Source organism: Crocodylus porosus, unplaced genomic scaffold (assembly GCF_001723895.1).
Source record: "Crocodylus porosus isolate Cpor-Errol unplaced genomic scaffold, CroPor_comp1, whole genome shotgun sequence".
Classification (NCBI taxonomy): domain Eukaryota; kingdom Metazoa; phylum Chordata; order Crocodylia; family Crocodylidae; genus Crocodylus; species Crocodylus porosus.
The window spans coordinates 27,599,045-27,619,166 of NW_017728948.1; the positions used below are offsets into that span (position 1 = coordinate 27,599,045).

At 42.2% G+C, this 20,122-nt stretch overlaps 1 protein-coding gene across 5 annotated transcripts in view; it reads left to right on the plus strand.

The window, feature by feature from the left end:
* C1QTNF7 (C1q and tumor necrosis factor related protein 7) overlaps positions 1-20,122 on the plus strand; it is a 97,399-nt gene that overhangs the window by 31,602 nt on the left and 45,675 nt on the right. Inside the window, exon 1 of one of the 5 annotated variants that reach the window (XM_019553421.1) lies at positions 3,898-4,180. The exons of 3 other annotated variants lie outside the window; for them this stretch is intronic. The gene's annotated coding sequence lies outside the window, so the exon portion shown is untranslated. Of the gene's footprint in view, positions 1-3,897; positions 4,181-20,122 lie in introns of those variants that run through there. One more of the 5 variants, XM_019553419.1, reaches the window with a different exon arrangement.

Genomic DNA, 20,122 nt, shown 5'->3' on the forward strand with positions numbered 1-20,122 from the left:
CTTGTGGTTAATGATGACCCCCAAGTCTCTTTCTTCTGTAGTGCTATCCAACGTAGCACTGCCGAGCCTATAAGGAAGCTGCAGGTTTTTCCTCCCAAGGTGGAGAACCTTGCATTTTTCAGTGTTAAACATATAAAAATTATCTGTATAAAAAAGATTTATATTATTTAGGTTAGAGGGTCAAATCAAGTACAGCTTTGAACCAGTTTCTGATCACTTATACTGGTTTATGTGCAATTTCTGTTCCTAGCCCAGAAGTGTGGCTCAGAAGTACACCTGACTGCACCTGGGATCTGAGTCAACAACTAGAAGACTTTAATGAGTGGGATGCTGCAGAGAGTGCACAGAGAAAAGACTTGCAACAGTGTTTGTTACAGAAAAAATTGTGGGGAAGCATTTATCAGTAATGGGTCCATAAGCACATGGGATGTGTGTGTCACTGGTTTGGTAACAGGAATACTTCCAGTGTGAGGTTATAATGCTGTAGAGTATTAAATTAATACAGAATTTAATGATGTTGGCTACAAAGGACCAACTCACAGAATCATCTTAAAATTCTAGTTTATTAGATGGATGCAAAAGTCACATCATAAAACTTGGGGGTGATCCCCTCAAAAACACACATTCATGCATACACACACACTCACAGTAACTAGCTATGAATACTAAGCACCGGTGTCAAGATATACCTAATTGATTGAGAATAGGTTCAGGCTTGATATCAGGAGGCATAACTTTATGGTTAGGGCTGCCAGGCTCTGGAATGGACTCCCAAGGGAGGTTGTGCTCTCCCCTACCTTAGGGGTCTTCAAGAGGAGGTTGGATAGATATCTAGCTGGGGTATTATGATCCCAGCACTTGTTCCTGCCCAGGGCAGGGGATCAGACTTGATGATCTACTCAGGTCCCTTCCGACCCTACCAACTATGAAACTATGAAACTTGCAGGATCATCATAAAATTCTAGTTTTTTAGATGGATGCAAAAGTCAGATCATAAACCAAAGTTAAGGTATACTTGTAATAAAAATATATTTTGTAGGTGCTTTTATGGGTGTAAAATAGTATTCTGCATTGGTATGTCTCCCCTTCATTGTACTTGGTCTATTTGTTGAATGTGTCATGGCATTTCACCCTTTTATATTTTATGCTTTTTAACTTTGTAGCAAATGTACTTTATGTTTTAAAATAAGTCGTACCATATAACAATGTTAGCAAGGGTGGGAATTGAACTGTGACCTTCCTGTATTGAGCTGGTCCCTGAGTGAATCATGATTGACTGCATAACACAGTAGCTAGCTCTGATAATGAGTTAGTGAGCAAGGATTAACACCTATAAAACCACAGAGGAACCAGAGGAAAGAATCAATACAGAGCTGGGTACCCTTTGAAACTTCACAATTAAAGGTACAGAACCTCCGGTTTGAACTAATGAACACTGGAGACCGACTCTTGGGACTGAATACCCCCTGGTCAGCCGCTCCCAGGTGTTCATCTAGCCTCCTCTTAAAGACCCCCAGGGTAGGGGCCAGCACCACTTCCCTTGGAAGTTGGTTCCAGACCCTAGCTGCCCTGACAGTGTAGTAGCGCCTCCTGATGTCTAGTCTGAATCTACCCTCTGCCAGCTTGTAACCGTTATTTCTAGTCACTCCTGGTAGTGCTCGGGGGAACAGGGACTCGACACTGACCAGAAGGGTATTCCCCAGTTGGTCCTTTGTAGCCAACATCGTGGCCGCAGCAGGGCCAGCAGGCCTGCAGTTTTCACCCCCCTCTGCCACAAGACAGACACAGCCCCACAAGCACCCATGACACGAGTTTACCTGTCAGCAGCTAGGGGTGCAGGGCCCCAGAACCCCCTGCACCGATCTCTGTGACAGCCGGCAGGCCTGCAGCTTTCAACCTGCTGTGCCTTAACACACACAGTATCACCCATGTCACGAGTTTTACTTCTCTGCCACTTGAGGTACAGTTTCCTCCAAACCCCTGCACCTATCTCCTTGAAACTTAGCAGGCTTTGTGGCCTCCACAGGGGCTAGCAGGCTTGCAGTTTTGACCTCGCTGTGGCTTAACATATACATGTGACACAAGTTTTGCTTTCAAGACTTTGGGGTACAGTTTCCCCGAGCCCCCTCCACCTACCTCCTTGAATCTTGGCAGACTTCATGCCCTTAGAAGGGGCTACCGTTCCTGCAAGTTCCATCCAAATCAGGGCAGAAATGACAAAGTTATATGCTGTTTCAACCTTCCCCATTATAGCCTATGGGTGACACGCTGAAACAGCATTGAAACGGCGAAACTGTTTCAACGGAACAGAAAGGAACAGCCGCTTCGAAGCGAAACAGAATTCAAAATGAAACGCTGTTCTGTCGAACCGTCGAAACACTGGGTGACACGCAACGCTGCCATTTCGCACAGTCCTAAACGATACCGTGCGTGCCACAGAAGAAGAAAGATTCCATTGTGTAATCCTTTGGTTCCAGAATGTCCTGTCACCGATACAGCTGCTTTGATATATCAAATATAAAATTAGAGTGAGTTATAATAAAAGAAAGCAATGAGCTAAGAGAACAACTTATTGAAGTCTATAGGAGTTTTGCTGCTGACATTAATGCTGTCTACCATTCACCCGTTGCCTTCACTATCTGTAACTTTTTCCGTGTTAATAGGAAATATGCATGTGCTTTGAAAAGATTCTCCAGTCTGTAAATTGTTGTATGTCTGTCCAAGTACACCTTAAAATTCATGCTAGGTTCACTAAAGCTAATGGTAGTATTCTTGTTTTATATAATGGATTGAATTTCACTCTCTTTATCTTGTGAAAGTCTATGATGTAGGGGTAGCAGAAAGCCATTGGGCTTAAGATCTCTAAATAGAGTATAGGTGATGTTCGGATGGTCCCTAATCTTTCTTCTAAATTTCTACATCATGATGAGGAGTTACTCCCTTAGGAATAATTATATTGAGTTAGGGATTGTGGGACTGTTTTTAAAACTAGTAACCAATATAGTCCATACCAAAATATCAACAGACCTTACAGTTTGAAAGGGTTAGAAAGTATTCTTTAAAAAGCAAGAAAGGCACTTTCCATTGTTATAGAAAGTATGCTTCTATGCTTCTTTCTGTTGAGAATGGAAGAGAGAGGTTATTAATTTGGCACCTGCAGGACTAATCTTTAAAATGGGAACTGACTTATATTTTTAAACCAATTTGCCCAATAATTTTGCATCTATTTTGTTGAAGAGCATGGATTTTCTTTTTACTCAAATCTTATAGCTGAGTATCTTGGCCCAGCTTGTTTTTGACACACACTAACCATTTGCTCTAGTGGCATTTGGTCCAAAGGCCTGTCTTGTTGTTTTATGAAAACTAGAAATATTTGAAATAGTACCAAAGGACAGAATGAAAGAGGAGAGAGATGGAAAGTGGGAAAGGAAAATATAAAAGCCAACCTTTTTTAGGAGGAAGGAAAAAGCTGTAAAAGGCTAAGTCTACTCCACTGCTATATATGATACTGTGAATGCCAAACTTCAATCTGGGTTGCATTTACTGGCTGAGATATTAAAACTGTTAGAAATGAACATTTATAATAGTCAATTGGAACTAATTAGAAATATAAATGAGAATAAGCAGAAGGAGCAAAACTAAGAAGCCTGATTCTTCATGGGAGTTGAAAGATGAGAGGGTGAGACATTTATTCTATTTATTTTATTTTTATGAACAAACAAAGAACCAAAAACATGCACAATGTTTATTCCAATGTCTCTCTACAGGAAGTATTCATATAACATGCTAGTGTTTAACATGACATACCACAGTTCCTATGCTGAAATTGCCCACTCTTATGTTACTGCTCAAGTATGCATTCAGAAGAGAGCCAACAGATATAGCAGATTTACTCAAGTTGCTGAGGTCTAGGATTCTTTTTTTGGATTCAACCAAGAAGGGAACTCTTAATAACAAATGATATTCTCTCTGCTTTACATTCTGCTGTCAGTGTGCATCACTGATAAAACAGTATGTGAGAATATTTTTAAAGGGGAATCAGGAAATTACTTATCAATCTGAAGCACCAGAGAGTTATGTGCAGTCTTCGGTGCCAAAGTTAGAGGTTTTTCAACAAAGCAAAACATCTGCATGCACTGTAATTCAGAGACTCCAGCTGCTAGGAGCTCTTGCAAGCCATGTAAGTAAAGGGCTTCATTTCTGTGAAACAAACTTTCTTTATTCTCTCATCTCGTAAAGATTCTTAAATAACCCAAATTCCACCTAAGTTTGCTAATGCTAATTCTGTTTTTATCTGTCTGTGTTGCACTGAATAATGAATACCCATGGGCAAGATAAATAACTCACCTATTCAAAGAATGCTTTGCTGGTGAACTGTGTTAGAAGTAGAATCTGTATGCTCGTCACTCTGACTCTCCTTGCTTTTAAGATTGCTGATCGTTCTGGTCTATATTTGTGATTTCTTTAATTTCATACTGTGCTTTAAAGGGCAGTATGAAGCTGACAGCAACATGCAAAACCTATGTAAATAAAAGTCATTAATGGAAAACAGGTTTACACAGGGGTATTACTGAGGTCTGTAGTATTGTGTGAACAGTATTAAACTTGGGATATTAGTGGGATTCATGTTGTAGTCATTAGGGTTGGGAAAGGCATATGAGATGCTTTGCTTGCTTTATAATAGCTCGTCTCACTGTTCTTGTTTGTATTTAAATTCCACATTAATCATTACTGTGTGGCCTTTTTACTCTTCAAACTTTCTCTGCTCTTCATGCTGCAGCCTAAAGAAGTGATATATTTTATTAATGTTAAGCTAAATCCCACAGTCTACACATTTTTTGCCCAGGCCAAATTCCCACTGATGTCGCTATGCTCAAGTACGCAGTATAGGCTTTTGGCCCCTTCTTGTATTGATTTCATATGTGCAGATAGTTTGACAAATGAATGAAGAGCCACTGTTGTACCAAAAAAGCTTCGAAAGCTGTGTATCTTTATTATGCGGGGCAGGTTTGTTTTTGTGATATTTTGAAAATATCAGGGGTTCACCTGAAGCTTATCCAAATGTTATATCTCCTCCTACTCAAATAGATTCTAAGCTTGCCCACAATCGCTATAGTTTTACAAAAGTACCTAATGCCCTTTGACTTTCTAGCAGGATCACTTTCTCTCCCACCTATAAATACCCTCTAGCAGGTGTCTCCTTCCATACCTTTAGCTCTCCTACAGACACTAGCTGTCTTCTGTAGACTCCTTAATGAAAACCTGTTAGACTTCCACCTGGTAATACTAATTAGTGTTATTATTTTTATTATTATTATATTTATACGATGTATCTTGCATATAAAACACATTTTTTCCAAAAACCAGCTGCTGAAAATTGTAGTGAGCATTATATGCAAAGAAATACAGTAAGAGCAGTTTCTGCTTCTTACCCTGCAAAAGCAAAAGTATAGTCTGCACACAATCCCCAGGGAGCAGAACAATGAGCAGGCTTGGCTCCCCAACAGCTGCTGGTCAGTTACTACAAGAAAAACTCTTCTGTCCTTCATTTTGCCTTTCAAAAACAAAGGGTGTATCTTATTCTAAGTTGCATTTTATGTGATAAAATACGGTATTACCACAGTATCTCGTCGTGCAAGGTACTCCACAAAGACAAAGGGACACTGCTACAGAGGGCTGGATACCACTCCCAACCCTACCACAAACCTTAACTTCCCTTGTCCTTTTTTCACCTTTAGCGACAGGAACTTTGAGGGGATGAAGAGAACAGTGTCCAGTATAAGGGGCTGAGCCAAAGTCCACTGAAGCCAAAGGAAATACACCCCAGGACTTCAGTCAGTTGAATCAGGTTCCATGTGCATAAATATTGGAGAGCTGAGGAATATTCGTAGGATATTTATTTAACCTTATTCTGCTCCCTATGAATTTGGTGGCAAAACCTGATTTGTCTCCAGTGAGAAAAGGATATGGCTCACTGTGGGAAAACTTCCACTGTGGGTGGAAAGAGTTACATTTTGGAGGGCCATGAGGTAAAGAATATTTTCACATATTGATGATCTGTGTAATGCTAGATTTAGGTACAATTTGGAGATGGGTGTCACTTGATATGACACTCTTATTTCCTTTGTCTCATCTTATTCATGCTAAGTCAGAGTCACCATACTCTAGCAAGGAAATGAGGCTGTATTTTCAGAATTTATGTACATTCATGCCTTTTATTAGTCTCCTGGCAAATGCATCTTTTGAACACTAAAGCCTTCTGGACTTTTCATAGTCTGCTGCTTTGATGCAGCAGATGTCTGTGATAAGCAGATGGTTATAGCTTTGAATGTTAACATCTTTAAATGTTCTGCTGTGTATTTTTATGGGGAGGAACCCGCTCTCTCATACTAGATAGAATCAATGCAGTAAATAAAGAACAGTAATGTCTGGGTTTGTGGTATCATTTCCTAGTCCACAAATTAATAAGCCATTCACCCGCTAAATTATTTTCTTGTGAGACATTTTCACTTCCGTTACATAATAGGTGTTTTCAAGTTAGAAATCAAACTCTTCTCTCAGAGTTGGGACAGATGTAACATTTGAAGCATTTCAGGCACATACAGACATACAGCCACCTGCCACACCTCCCGACTGGACCACTTCAAAATTGCGGCTAGAACAAGGAGACACACAGCGGAGTGTGGGGCCTCCAGTCTCTTGGTTATGGCAGGGAGGCATGCTCCAGAAGTACTTCAAAAGTTATTTTTGCTCGCACATTCAGATGCACTAATATGATGCAAGCTTAGGCAGCACAAGCAAGCAAAATGAGGCGCCTCTTGAGCTGCAGTCATATAACTAAGAACTAAATTTAGACTCTAATGCATATTTAGTAAAAAGGCTGAAATGTCAGTGTTAAAAAACATCAAAGAAAATACTGCGGTGCCTGTCACAGTACCTAAAATGAGATACAGTTAATTTTTATGCTAACTTCTTATTTTCAAGAGCAACTGTACTCATGAAATAATCCGTTGTGTGAATTAGTGAAGAATATAGGATCTTGGCCTACCAATAGGTTTTAGAAGATAAGCTGAAAAAACAAAGGTGAGATCCTGACCACAGCGAAGTCAGTGGCAAAGTTTTCATTGATTTCAATGAGGCCAGGTTTTCATCCAACAAGCATTATGCTGTTTGAGATTTGCATTCTGTCTAAAACTTTTTCTCTCGTCTCCCCTTTACTTTCAGACTTATGCAATCTGTTCTGCAGACAGACTATGGCATGTGCGAGCATTGTTTAAAACAGAATTAATTGATTTCAAGGGCAGAAAACTGTGTGTGTACTGTAATTTTTTTGTCAAAATGACATCTGATATGGATTTAATGTGCAGGGCACCACAGCTGATCTGCCAAAGCATAAAACCTCATTCTGATCAATGTTTTGGAATGTTTCAACTACAAATGATCCCAGGATGGAGTACAACAGAAAGCTGATACTTCCCACTGCCGATAATTGCCTCCTCTAGGGGATTTTTGCATCTTCCATAGTGCAAGCTGTGACTGATCATTGCCTTTGGCAGAACACTGGATTTAGATGAACCACAGGTTTGAGCAAGCATGGCAATTCTTTTGGATCCATTTGGGGGGATCATTATGGCCTGTTCTTTTTTCTGATACTGTAGAAAAATATATAAATACAATATAAATAAATAGAGATCTAAAAAGACTTGCAGCAGATGGTCCATGATGACTAGAATTATTTGATAGTACAAAGCTTAGGAATTTGTTTACAAATTGGGAGAGATTTGGCTGAAACATCTGATGAAGGGGATGCTTTTCTATTTTAAATTGGGATTGTTTAAAGGCTATGAACATGTGACTATATGAGACAGTATGAACTGTATGAGACTCATACTGTATGAAACTGTATGAACATGTGACTTTATGATTCCAGGTGGCACTCTGCGACCTAACAGCAGCATTGCTCACAGAAAGGTTATTTTAAAACAGTATTAATGGTGCAAAAATACTATGTGTGGATGTGTACCAGGCTTCTTTTTGCTTTCTGAAAAATGAGGGGAAAATCAGAGCCCAGGTATAACTCCTAGATATTCATGTGAACACTGGAATTGAAAACAGAATTGAACCTGCATCTCCTGAATCCTATGTTGAAACCTTAAGCACTGCGTATTAGAATAATGAGGCAGTGGAACATGCTGCCTGGGGAATTTGTGGACTCTCCATCACTAGAGGTGTTCAAGAAGAGGGTGGACAGCCACTAGTTGGAGATGATTTAGGCCATGTCTGTGTTCTACTATGGTTCTTTCTCATGCTTCTGGGCTTTGCTGATCACCACATGGGACAGGGAGGAAATTCCCCCCTCTGCACCCTGCACTACTATGAGGTTTTTGAAGCCTTTGTCAGAGACGTTGCCTGTTGGTTACAGCCAGCACTGTGGATTTTGACTGGTGTGTGCCAGTACTCCTACTGGGACATAAAGCCAGAGGTTTCTGGCTAGAGGGTCTTGCCCCTCTGCTCTGGGTCAGCCTGATCATCATATCTGAGGTCAGGAAGAAATTTTACACTGTGGTCAGATTTGTGAGGACTGTGGAAGTTTTTGCCTTCCTCTGTAGAACAGGGCATGGCCCTCTTCCTGGGATTTCTTGAGCATATGTTAACAACCTTTACAACAGCAGGCCATTGGCCACTGTGGTCCCCTTGCTTTACTTGTGGCAGGCTAGGGTATTGTATCTTGGTTATCTCAGTGTTGACTGTGTAGTTTTGCTTAGAGCTTAGACAATGGATTTTTATAAGATGGTTTAGACAGGGATAAACCTGTCTTAGACAGAGGGTTGGAATAGATGACCTCTGAAGATCCCTTGCTGTCCCACTTTTCTATGTTTCTGTGTGTGGTAAGGCAACTAGCAGGCCTATAAGAAAAAATAAGAGATGATATAAAAAAGATTTTAAATACAAAGTTGTGTTGTATTCACCCTGACTTCAGTGTCTTGGGTCTGTGATTTCCTCCTGCAGTCAGAAACCAGGACAAATAAGAACAGCACAGCAAAAAGGTAAAGAAGTAAAGAAAAAAGATCAGCTAGTCTCCCAGTCCAGCAAGAATAACCCAAACTGTACTGAGGTACCAGCAAGGGAGACAGAGAAGAAGCGTTAAAAAACTTTGATGAGTCTAGACTGCAGTCCCAACATCGGTGCAACAGGAAATTCTTGACAGAAAGCAAGAAGGAGGCCAAAACGTTGCAAAACAGAAAACTGCAGCTAAACACTGATGGCTTCAACTATAGTGGAGAGCTGAGAAATGTGATTCTTCTGCTTTCACGAGAATCAACCCACTGAAAATCTTGTTGCTCTCTGGTCTATTGGGCAGGCCATGATATCAAGTCTGGAGTGACCATTCCTAGCTGGGTAATACAATCTACTTCAGTGAATGATATCATCTCAGGATTAATTGAAATTACCAGATGACTCTCCATCATTTCAAGTGCAGTTGTAGAGGGGTCAAACTCATCTTTCCCTGTCTTGGGATCTGAAAGTAAATTATCTCTGAAAGTGTTCTGTGCTTTTCCTCTGAGGCCTCAAAGAAATTTGCTGATTCCTGAAGTTGCATTCCTCTTATGCCCAGCCCCCAGTTCTCTCAGAGTAATGTTGAAGCATTGTGCAATACAGAGAATAAAGCAACTTATTCTTTAAGTCATCACATCCATTATTAGCCCCATTGGCACACTGTCTTGTGGTGAATTGTTTGTGGAAAGAAAACTGAGGTCCACTACCCCAACCATCCCTTCTTAGCCAGGCCTTTGGACACCTGACTTCCTCTGTCTTCAGAAGATGGAAGATCAATATCAAATTTGTCATGTACTTTTATAGGCATCAGAGTGCCAAACCCTTGTGAGTGCTGAATCCATGAAATCACATCTGGGTGAAATATTCTTAAGAGGAGATGGTACAGGGATATGTCAGAACTCCTTGATCCTTTTTTGTTTTTTGTTGCCTTCAAAGCACCATGACTTGATACTGACCTTCTTAGGGCCCCCATGCCCTTCATTTCCTCCCCCCTGTGAGGAGTTATCCAGAGCAAGGGAGGGCCCCTTGCACTCCTGAAGGATGATATATGACTTTGAGAATGCAGGAAAGTCAACTGAGTAGTAGCTGAACATCTCAAAAGGGCAGAATAAATTCCTAAAACATGGTTTCAAGTTCAGGCACCCCACCCTGTCCTTCCCTGGGCTCAAGAGTCTTGTTTGTCTGGTTATTCTATTCCTGTTACATGTTGCTCCTTTATGAAAAGTTTGAATAAGAGTTTTGTCAACCAACACTTTTTGAAAAGGAAAATTAGTGAGTGTTCAGAGTGGCCAGCTGGGTATATAGAGTAAGAAAGTTAAAGTCTGCATAACAGAACATAAAGATGGACTTGCAGTGCATACATCCTGAACATGTGCCTCTGGGTCTCTCTATTCACCAAACGTAAAAGCATTCTTCCTCTATAGGTATCATGCTTTTCATTTTAATCAAATTGCCATAAGATGAGAGGGAGTCTGATTTAACAGTAGGTTGTTTAGATCCCTGTTTGAAATGAGATAAATGGGGCCAAAGGCAAACCTGGGTGACTTGCATGAGGCTTTCGAAAGTGAGCATCTTGGATGTGCTACTCAGTAAGTGTCAGAATTGATGCCTAAGTCTTGCCCCTGTGAAAGATAATGCCCTGCCAAGTTTCATCTATCTAGATATGGTGCATTATTATTGCATACAGTCCAGTTACAGATGTAAGCTAAGTGAAGATGCTGCCAGACCCTAAAAGTACATCTCCACTGTGCATAGGGACATCGGATGTCAGCTGAGATCTATTTCCTAGTTGGGTAAGCTAGTTCAGGTGTAAATTATGCAATAGGCCCTGTAGAAAGGGAACACCACAACATGAACTAATCACAAGGTTTCAGCGTTTATAGAGTGCATTTTCCTAACTTTACTTTCCTGCAAAGTTCTGCAGCATACACTTTAAGTCAGGGGTGGCCAATTATTTCGGCTGGTGGACCACTTAACAAGTTTTGCTGAGCTGTCAAGGGCTGCACACTTACAATCTATCAGAAGATATCATTTTAACAAATTATAGATGAAAAACAAATCATATACTAAAAATCTAATGTCTACTATAACACATTTATCTCAAAACATTATATTTGTCTTGGTTTGTATTTTTTGAGCAGTATATATAGAGGTAATTGCACAATAGCTCAAAATAAAATCTTACTCTTATGTATTGTGTGTTTGGTGGAGTGGGAAGTTAGAGTATATGTGGAAGGGAGGATGTATGGGGGGGGCATACGTATGTGTGTGGGGGGCAAATCCTGCTAGATCCTGGGAGCCTGCCAGGAGGAAGGGAGGAAGTGGGGGGAGTGGGCAGGGGGAGGATGCAGCAGAGCTCACCTGAGCAGTGCTGTGCAGATGCAGGCGTGGTCTGCCCCCTCCCCCATCTGGCCCATGGCTGTGCTCTGCATGGGGCTGAACCCTGGTCACTGCTGCCCAAAGCAGCCTGTGCCGTGCTCCTGTCTACACCCCCACCTCCCCCCCACACACACTGGGCAGCTCCTACCCCAGCATGCAGGGCTCCAGCTCCAAGCCACATTTCACCCACTCAGACACCCTCAGGTAGCTGCTCGTTATGCCAAGCGGCCAAGCCCTTGGCTCATTATGCCAAGTGGGTGAAAGGCAGCCAGAAACTGGAGCTGTGACCCCACACACTGAGGCAGGAGCCACCAAGCTACAGCTTCCCCTCCAAACCTGGCTGGGCATGTGGTGCCAGACACGAATCCCCTGAGCCTCCCCCACTTCCCCACGCTCCCTGCTGTCCAGAGCAGTGCAGAAGGGGCAAAAGGAAAAGGAGGAGGAGCCACTGAAGGTGCCAAGCAGGATCCAGGCAGTTGCAACAGTAGCAGAAGTGCTGGGAAAAGTGGTGATGCATAGGGGGTGCACTCCCAGCTTAGGTGATGGGCAGGGAGGGTAGGTGGGAGCACTGGTGCCCCCCCGCGAGCGTTGGCTGGAGAGTGGGGGCACCAGGTGAAGCACCGCTGGCACTTCTGGTAGTGCCACAGCCACTTTTGGGAACTCTGCTTGCGCTTCCCAATTGGCCCAATCGGGACCCCCTGCCCGCCCCCCCAGGTCACTGACTGGCCACTGGGAGGGCACATGCCCCCCCCAACTCAGGTGGCAACAGTTGCCCATGTCAGGAAGTTGTGTGCACTGACTGGGGCCAGGGCCGGGGCTGGGGCTGGGGCTGGGGCCGGGATGGGTGCATGGCATGGGCTGCCCCAGGAGGGAGTGGGCAGGGCTTGACCTCATGCAGAGTGCTATGGGGCAGCCATGGACCAGATACAGACAGTTAGTGGGCCATATCTGGTCCATGTGCTGTATTTTGCCCACCCCTGCTTCAAGTAAAAAAAAAACCTCCCATAGTCAGGTCTCTGATGGTACCTTTCTATGATGATTGAAAAAGATATTCCAGGTTCTTTCTATTTTTGAAATAGCAGCAGCATGACCAGAATTTGTGTAAATACAATCACTTGAGATTATAGTAGTGCTTAAATGGGCCATGGTAGATTACAGTACATCAGTTTTTTGAACTGTGTGGTTCAGGACTACTCTGCAGGCATTAGCATCAGATCCTCCTCAGGTAAAACTCACAAGGAAAAGAGCACTGTGTTCTTTCCTGTGGCAAATGTGGTTGTCATAGTGGTTCTAATGTGGTGATTTTTCCTCTGAGTTTAGTTGTTGTTTGCATATGGGAGAGGATCCTGGCTCTGTTTTTACTTCATCAGATGAAAGGTGGAAGCCAGCCATGCTACAAAAGCACTAAGTAAGTGTGGTTTGTGACTTTTCTCTAGTAGCTAAAGCAATAGACAGTCCTCTGCACTTGTCTGTCAGGACTTGTCCTTCAGCTATACTGATCTGAGGTCTCTTGGTAAGTCTTTCAAATCAACTGAGAATGTACCGTATAGATTTTGCCGTTTTCCTTCTGGTTGATTTTGACTAGTAACTCCAGATGCCCCTTTTGTTTGTTAACTCGGTGTGAAAGACTTGGGCTATTTCCCACCTGGGCTGCAGAGCATATATCATGAAGCTGCTCACTGGTTGATACTTGCCCTCCTGTGCATTTTCCCATGCAAAGGGATGGCCTTCCTGCATCTCAACAGTAAGTGGAAAAGTTTCAGTGTAGTTCTTGCAACATTTATGAGAGCTGACCTGTTTAGTCAAATCCCCATGTACATCATGCTAAAACCTGTCCTTGGAGAGTTCCACTGTAATATCAGTCTGCTGCCCCTATTGTAGCTAGTCAGACTGCTATAGTTTTCAAAATTGTTAGCAATTTTTTTGTAAAATGCAAGTTCACTGCATGCTGTAACAGTGTATCATTTCACTGTGTCTTTGAGGCTCAGCTTTTATGAAGGTGCATAAGACTGCATTTGTATGTGAACTTCAAGAACAGACTGGATGCTTGACTAATTGCTGTTCAGATGGCTTCTACCATCTTTTCTTCATTGCTGCCAGTGTTTTCTATCATCTCCCCAAGGACACCAGATGCAGCTAATGATTCAGTCTCCAGCTTCCAAACTGAAACAGATCATGGAAAGCAGCCATGTGTTGTTCAGATGCTGGAATTGGAGGGAAAGAGTGTTTTTTCCCTTGCTTTTTTCCCCTCTCACTCAGTGAGAATTTTTTTTATATTGAATTACTGCCACTCTTGTCCTATACCTAACATAGCAATACCTGAAGAAGAGGAAAGATGGCTTTAAAAAAACAAAAGCTGGTCCATGTCTAAGACAGACCAGGTTCCCATCTGAAGCAATCAGACAAGAGGGAAAGGCATTTAACTGTAAAATCATCACACTGTGGCCATCCAAAAATAAGTGCCTCCTCCAAACATCAACAGATATCCCATATTATGTGGTACAACTTCACAGCAGGTCTCCAAAACTTAAAAATTAACAGCAATAAAATACTACTGTATCTTGGCTCTTCATTCCATTGAACGTGTTGTCTGTGTCGATGAGTTACTTTGATTTGTGCTTCACAGCATAACTCACTTCCCCTTTAATAGAGTTTCAGCATGTAAACTGTCACCTGGATTGATAGTATTTGCACCAAGTAGGATAATTAGGCTGGAGCTGTAGAATATATTATATTGTTTGTTTTTCATTATGAATATTCCAGATGGTTTTTGTCAGTGACTTTTTTGAGTTTAGCTGTTAATAAAAATTGAAGAAACCTAATGCATACATTTGGTATGTTCAATATGAAGCTCTCTTGGTGGCTGAGATTTGTGTAATGTCCCCATACAATGTTCTCAGGTGGGAACAACAGAATTATTTACAAATAAATACACGGTGGAGCAAAATGGAGTTTACAGATAATAAGGTGGTGTAAGAAGAATGCAGTTGTTCCTGCCTTAAACATCAGAGATTTAAAATAATATGAAGGATTCACTGTGATAATGTGCTGGCTCCTAGAGTTGAAAATTTTCTTGAGGTTAAGGCAAAGAGTTGAGACTCAAGAGAGCTGTGTTCAAACCCTATCTCTGGTACAAGTTTTCTCTCTGACCCTGAGTCACTTGATCTTTGTGTGCCTTAGTTCCTCAATGACAATACAACAAATCTTCCTCTTCCTGTCTTTAACTGTTTTGTCTAAACAGAATAAAAGAGCATATTTAGGGATTGGAAGTTCAGGAATCATCTAGAAAAAAGAACTGTAGATTTTTTGGGGTAGAAATGGATGAATAATGGAGCTGTAGTCAAAAAGTCCATGTGGTGCCTGGACAGCTTAGAGCTGTTTAGTTGCCAAAAAATCAGAATAAGCTAATATGCGATGGATACAACACGTAAAGCTTTCTGTGTGACATGCCAAGGGGTCCCTAAAGAGAAATATTATTTTAAAACATTATTTAAAATGGCTGGTGCTAGGACTTACCTAAGGTCAGAAAGAAATATCAGAAGCAAAAGGGCAAAAATACAAGATGTCTACCCTCTGCCAAGCTACAAGAGAGGTCAACAGGCAATATAGCATAAGTGCCAGAAAGCTGATGAAATGCTTAAGTGTCAAGAAATCATATGTTTTGAAATTTAAACCAAAACACTGAGCTGAGTTTGGTTAGCAATAGGTGGTCAGAGCACGGGGCACAGAGCAGACTTTTGGAAGCTCGCCAGAATACGCATTGCAACAGACAAACTGGCATTGTATTAGTTTCGTTATATTAGTTTTAGCTGGGCTTTTCCAAAGGCTGCCTGAAGGCCCAGTTGCCTACAGTGTTACTGTCTTCAAGCAGGATGTGGTCCTAGTGTTTCTTATTCACTGTGTGGCCCCCACTATGAGTTCTTAAAGCAACCTTGAACAGGCAGCTTGTGGCAGTGGAATCTCCCGCAGTGGAAGTTTTTAAGGGTAGGTTAGACAAACATTTACCTTGGATATTTGTGCCTTCTGCAGGGGGTTGACCTAGATGACTTCCTGAGGTCCCTTCTAGCCCTTTTTCTATGATTCTAAGGTCTCAGTCTCATTAGGTCATGTGAGGCAGTGCTTCCCTGTGTTCAAATGACTGAGCTGTGCATGGGAAAGCTTTGATTTGTAGTGAGAAGGAAGAAGGAATTCAGTATCACAGACCGCACAGGCCCAGCCAACACAGTAAACAGATGGTTGCAACAGCACTTGTCTCTCTCATTCTCTCCGTGTGTGTCCCCTCTCCCTCCCGCTCCCTTCGGCCCATATACCTAGAGCAGAGATTGGGTTTTCTCTTACGAGAGCACAGAATTTTTCCTCTATTCCATTTTTTTGCAGCTGTTACTGAGAAATCTTTTCCTTAAGATTGGATTTGAGCCTGGTTCTTCTAGATGCAGTTAATTTTTCAAGAATCGGTGTTAGGAATAATACAACAATCTTGGACTGCCTTTAAGTCAATGTTGGACTCATCACTCATCTCTTTTGCCTATTTCAGATACATGCCAGGTAAGCTAGGCTGAAAAGATGAGATTTAAGTACATTTGTTGGCTGGCATTTTTGGAGAATTCTTGGAATGAGAAAGGACAAATTGATAAATTATCAGACTTTTGAATCTGACTTATCCAGCTGAGATGGCCATTACCTTAAGGCCACCAGCTGAGACAACCACCAAGTTAGATGATGACAAGGGAAAAGTTTGACTGGCAAAAGTTGCTTGCCCTTTTGCCTCTGGACAGGAAGGGGGAGAGAAGGACTAATGTAGTTGATAAATGATGAGGACAGCCAGGCGCAGGTGGAGCAATAATTCAAGAAGTACCCAAAGGAACTAGACTGACAAGACCAGGAGGAGGAAATGGCTATTTTGTTTACTGCAGCATGAGAAAAATGACAGCAAACACAGTGCATTTGGCAACGTATGTCATGTTTTGCCAGTTCGTGAGGAATGGAAGTGGTAACCCTTTTGGAACTGTTACAGAACATTCCACTGCTTTAGGGCATGAAGTAAAATAAATCTTCTTTGGGGCTTTGAGCAGAAACTCTTTGCCTGTAGTTTTAATGCCTCACCCTTTGATTCAATAAGAAAACACTCATGCCAAGTCTGGTGATGAATTGCACATATCTCCTGCTCTTCTTATGAAGTTGTGGGGGGGAAGGGAATACTTGAAAAAAGTTTAAGGAGACGCAATCTCTTCCCTACAGCCAGGCAAGATACCTTCATGGTCCATGATTCACCATTGTCCTGCCTTATGTTGACACTTGCATTTGCAAAGTGAATGCAAAATTCTTGCTGTGTTGACTATGTACACCCATTGCACAGATATAAATAACTGTCACAGAGATGGGGCAGCAATGATTCAGGCCCACAGTGCACAGTTGTGTGCTGGAAAGTTCAGCCAAAGGATGTACCAGCCTACACAGCAAGTGTGCAAAATAGTTTAGTCTGCATTATCAGAGGTATGTGCAGGTATCCCTGTCCTAGCCATATCCATGCTTCCACCAGGAGTAAACCACATGCTTAGGTGCATGTTGTTTGCCAAGATGATTCCTAAAGTAGTCACCAGCTTTGTTCCCCTTTTTTCCTGCAGTGGTCAGGAAAGAACCCTCACACATATTCTCCCCGTGGCATACAGCCCCCGCAGGTGGCGACAGCAGCAGCAGCAGGAGCAAGCATGGGCTCTCAGGGCACTTGTGCCTGGCAACATGTGGCTCTAGCCAGTGCTGCACACGGGAGAGAGGAGTGCAGCCCGACCGGACTGCCTCTATCACCAGGACTCCACCTCATTCACGTCCAACTCCTGGACTCACGCACCACAGTAGGGAAGCTCCCCACACTACAGCGGCTACCTTTGCTGCTCCCTACGGCACAGGTCCCAGACTCTGTGGGGAAGCAGGCTTCCGGCAGAGTTCTGGGATCTGCGCCATACTTCATAGTATCACTTCCTAGTAGAATCTTTAGACTGTGGATATGCCCTGGATTTCTACCAAACATAAATGATAACATAATTTAGCCCACTAATGTTATTCTAGATCTCAATGGATATTGATTTGGTACAGTATGTATTAATATTGTTCTTCAGTAAGGATTATTTGGAAAAGTCTCTATCAATCTTCCAAGGTCCCTTCTGGGCCTACAATCTATGAATCTATGAATCTGCGTTAGTGTTGTTTTGCTGCCACTCATCCCAATGGTATCTGGGTAATCTGAACATAATATTTACTTACTCATGATGTTCAACCAGCACTTGTAGTACTTTGGCCTCCTTGATCATGTCTATTCTTGTCTGTTATAAGCTAACTCTTCCCAATCCTGCCCTACCTTAAGTACCTTCAAGTCTCTTCTTATGTTGTCCATCTGTTGGCAAGGCCTACCAAGAACGTAATAGCAATAACAAATATTGTAGAGAACTTCTTGGAGTTAGCGGTGTTTTTTTTCTTCTTAGGGTCAAAACTGCTTTGGATAGGATTTTGATTTATGCTGTTTATAGATTGTATTTAGTTACTATTTTTAATTCAAAAGAAGCTAGTTTGCATAGAAGTTGTACTAGAAATGTTGAAAAAATACAAATTGTGCAGTAGTTCATGCAGAACATCTAATTTACTGTAAGAATCAAAAGTATGTTATTTTGCCACCCTCAGGAATCTGATCTACAAAATCTGTTCCATTATAGAAAATGATAGTAATAATGCAGGAACGTGTTAACAATATTTAGAAGTAGGAGCTAGGAAAAATTTAGTGAAGGGACACTGAATTTTCCAAAAAGTTGTTTTACTTAATATCAGTGAAGTAACAACATTTTAGGTGACAGATCATCTCATAGAAAAATGAATTAATTTGCTGATCTGACTTGCTTGCATTATTTCTGTGCTGTTTGAGATGCCTCAAGCCAGATGAAGTCAATAGACATCGGATGTCTTTAATGGTCTTTGGATCAGACTACATGCCCCCGGCTATCTTAACCAAGGCCTCAGTTCTATAAACATGTCTGCACTTACTTAACTTTATTTATATGATTCCATTGGCTTTGTTGGGATAATGATAACAACACGTGTAGGTATGTATTTGCAGCACTGAGACCTCTGGGCCTGTGGTTCACAATCCTTGACCAGTGAAGGTAGCAGTGAGGTACAGATGGTCATTTCAAGCATTTCTGATATTATTAAATATGGCAAGCAAAAAGAGAAAAATAAACCTTGCAGGTGTTGCCCTGAGGGGTCAGGCCAATGCTTAGGATTTCAATATTGCGCTGTTAGACGGGAGGGCGTGGTGTACAATTTCACATATACAAACACACAAATCAATTAGGTGCATACACATACATACTACCAGCTCAGGCACATACACATTCAAACCAGCCTAGGCACGTGCACACGTACATACCTATTACCAATTCAAGCACATACACTGTACACCCCAGATCACTAATTCGTATATCATGCATACAATGCCATATATATATATATATATATATACACACACACACACCACTCACACTAGCAACTCAGATACACACACATTCAAAATAACTAGTCTAGGTTCATGCACACCTATCGCCAGTTTAAGCCCATACATGCTACACACACCAAATTTAGACAGAATCAGTTACAGGTTACCAACACCTGCACATGCAATACACGTAAGTGGATTACTAATTTATATACCACACACACAATGATATCTATATAGGTATATATATATGTGTGTATTCACTAATTTACACACATACCACCCACCTACACATACACACAAGTGAGTTCCTAAGTTGGGTATTGTGATATGTATGTATGTATGTGCTTGGTATACTTGGGATACCTGCGGAAAGGTTAAGGTAAAAAAGTAGAAGTGTAGGGAGTTAAAGTTACCAGGACTGGGATTAGAACCGGTAGACTACAGGGGCCTGGGCTGAAGAACTGAGGATCAGGGGTAACTTTAGGTTAATTGATCTTAATTGATTGAAAGACAAGGCCCAAAGCCTGCAGAACAGGGAAGTGAGGCCAGCACAGAGGCTGGGACTAGAGCCAGAGCTACAGGGGGAGCTGAAAAGGTAGATGGGGAGAGGGAAAATGGGACTAAGGGAAAGTGTGGGTGCTAAAGAGGGGCTCTGGATGTGGGGAGCCAGAGGATGGCTCCAGGGCAGCTAGAGAAGTTGCAGGGAGCAGCAGCAGATGCTGGAAGCTGGAGAAAGGCTCCAGCCACTAGAGAAAACTGCAGGACAGCTAAGAGGAGCTGGGAAGCTGCAGGGCAGGGGGGGAGGATTACAGAAGGTGTGGGGGAAGCCTGAAAACAGAGAGATGAACAGCAGAAAAATCACAGGAAAAGCAGCAGGCAGCAGGAAAGCAGAGAAAGGTAGCAGACAGTCACAGGGAAAAGGCAGTAGGAGCAGGGGAGGCTGAGAGGTGGCAGAAAAGGGGAGATGGAATTGGGAGGAGATTGGGAAACTAGTAGAGAAGGTGGGAACTGGGGCTGGGAGAGACAGAGAGAATGAGGCTGGAATTTAAGATAGGGAAGGGACTGGGAAGTAAAACGTGACCCAACTCGGGGTTGCAAATGACAGTGGTTTTATTGAACAGGGAAGATGGTGACACAATGTCTTATTGATTCCCTTGCACCCCCCAAACACACACTATGGCAGCAGGGGTTAGAGAGGCT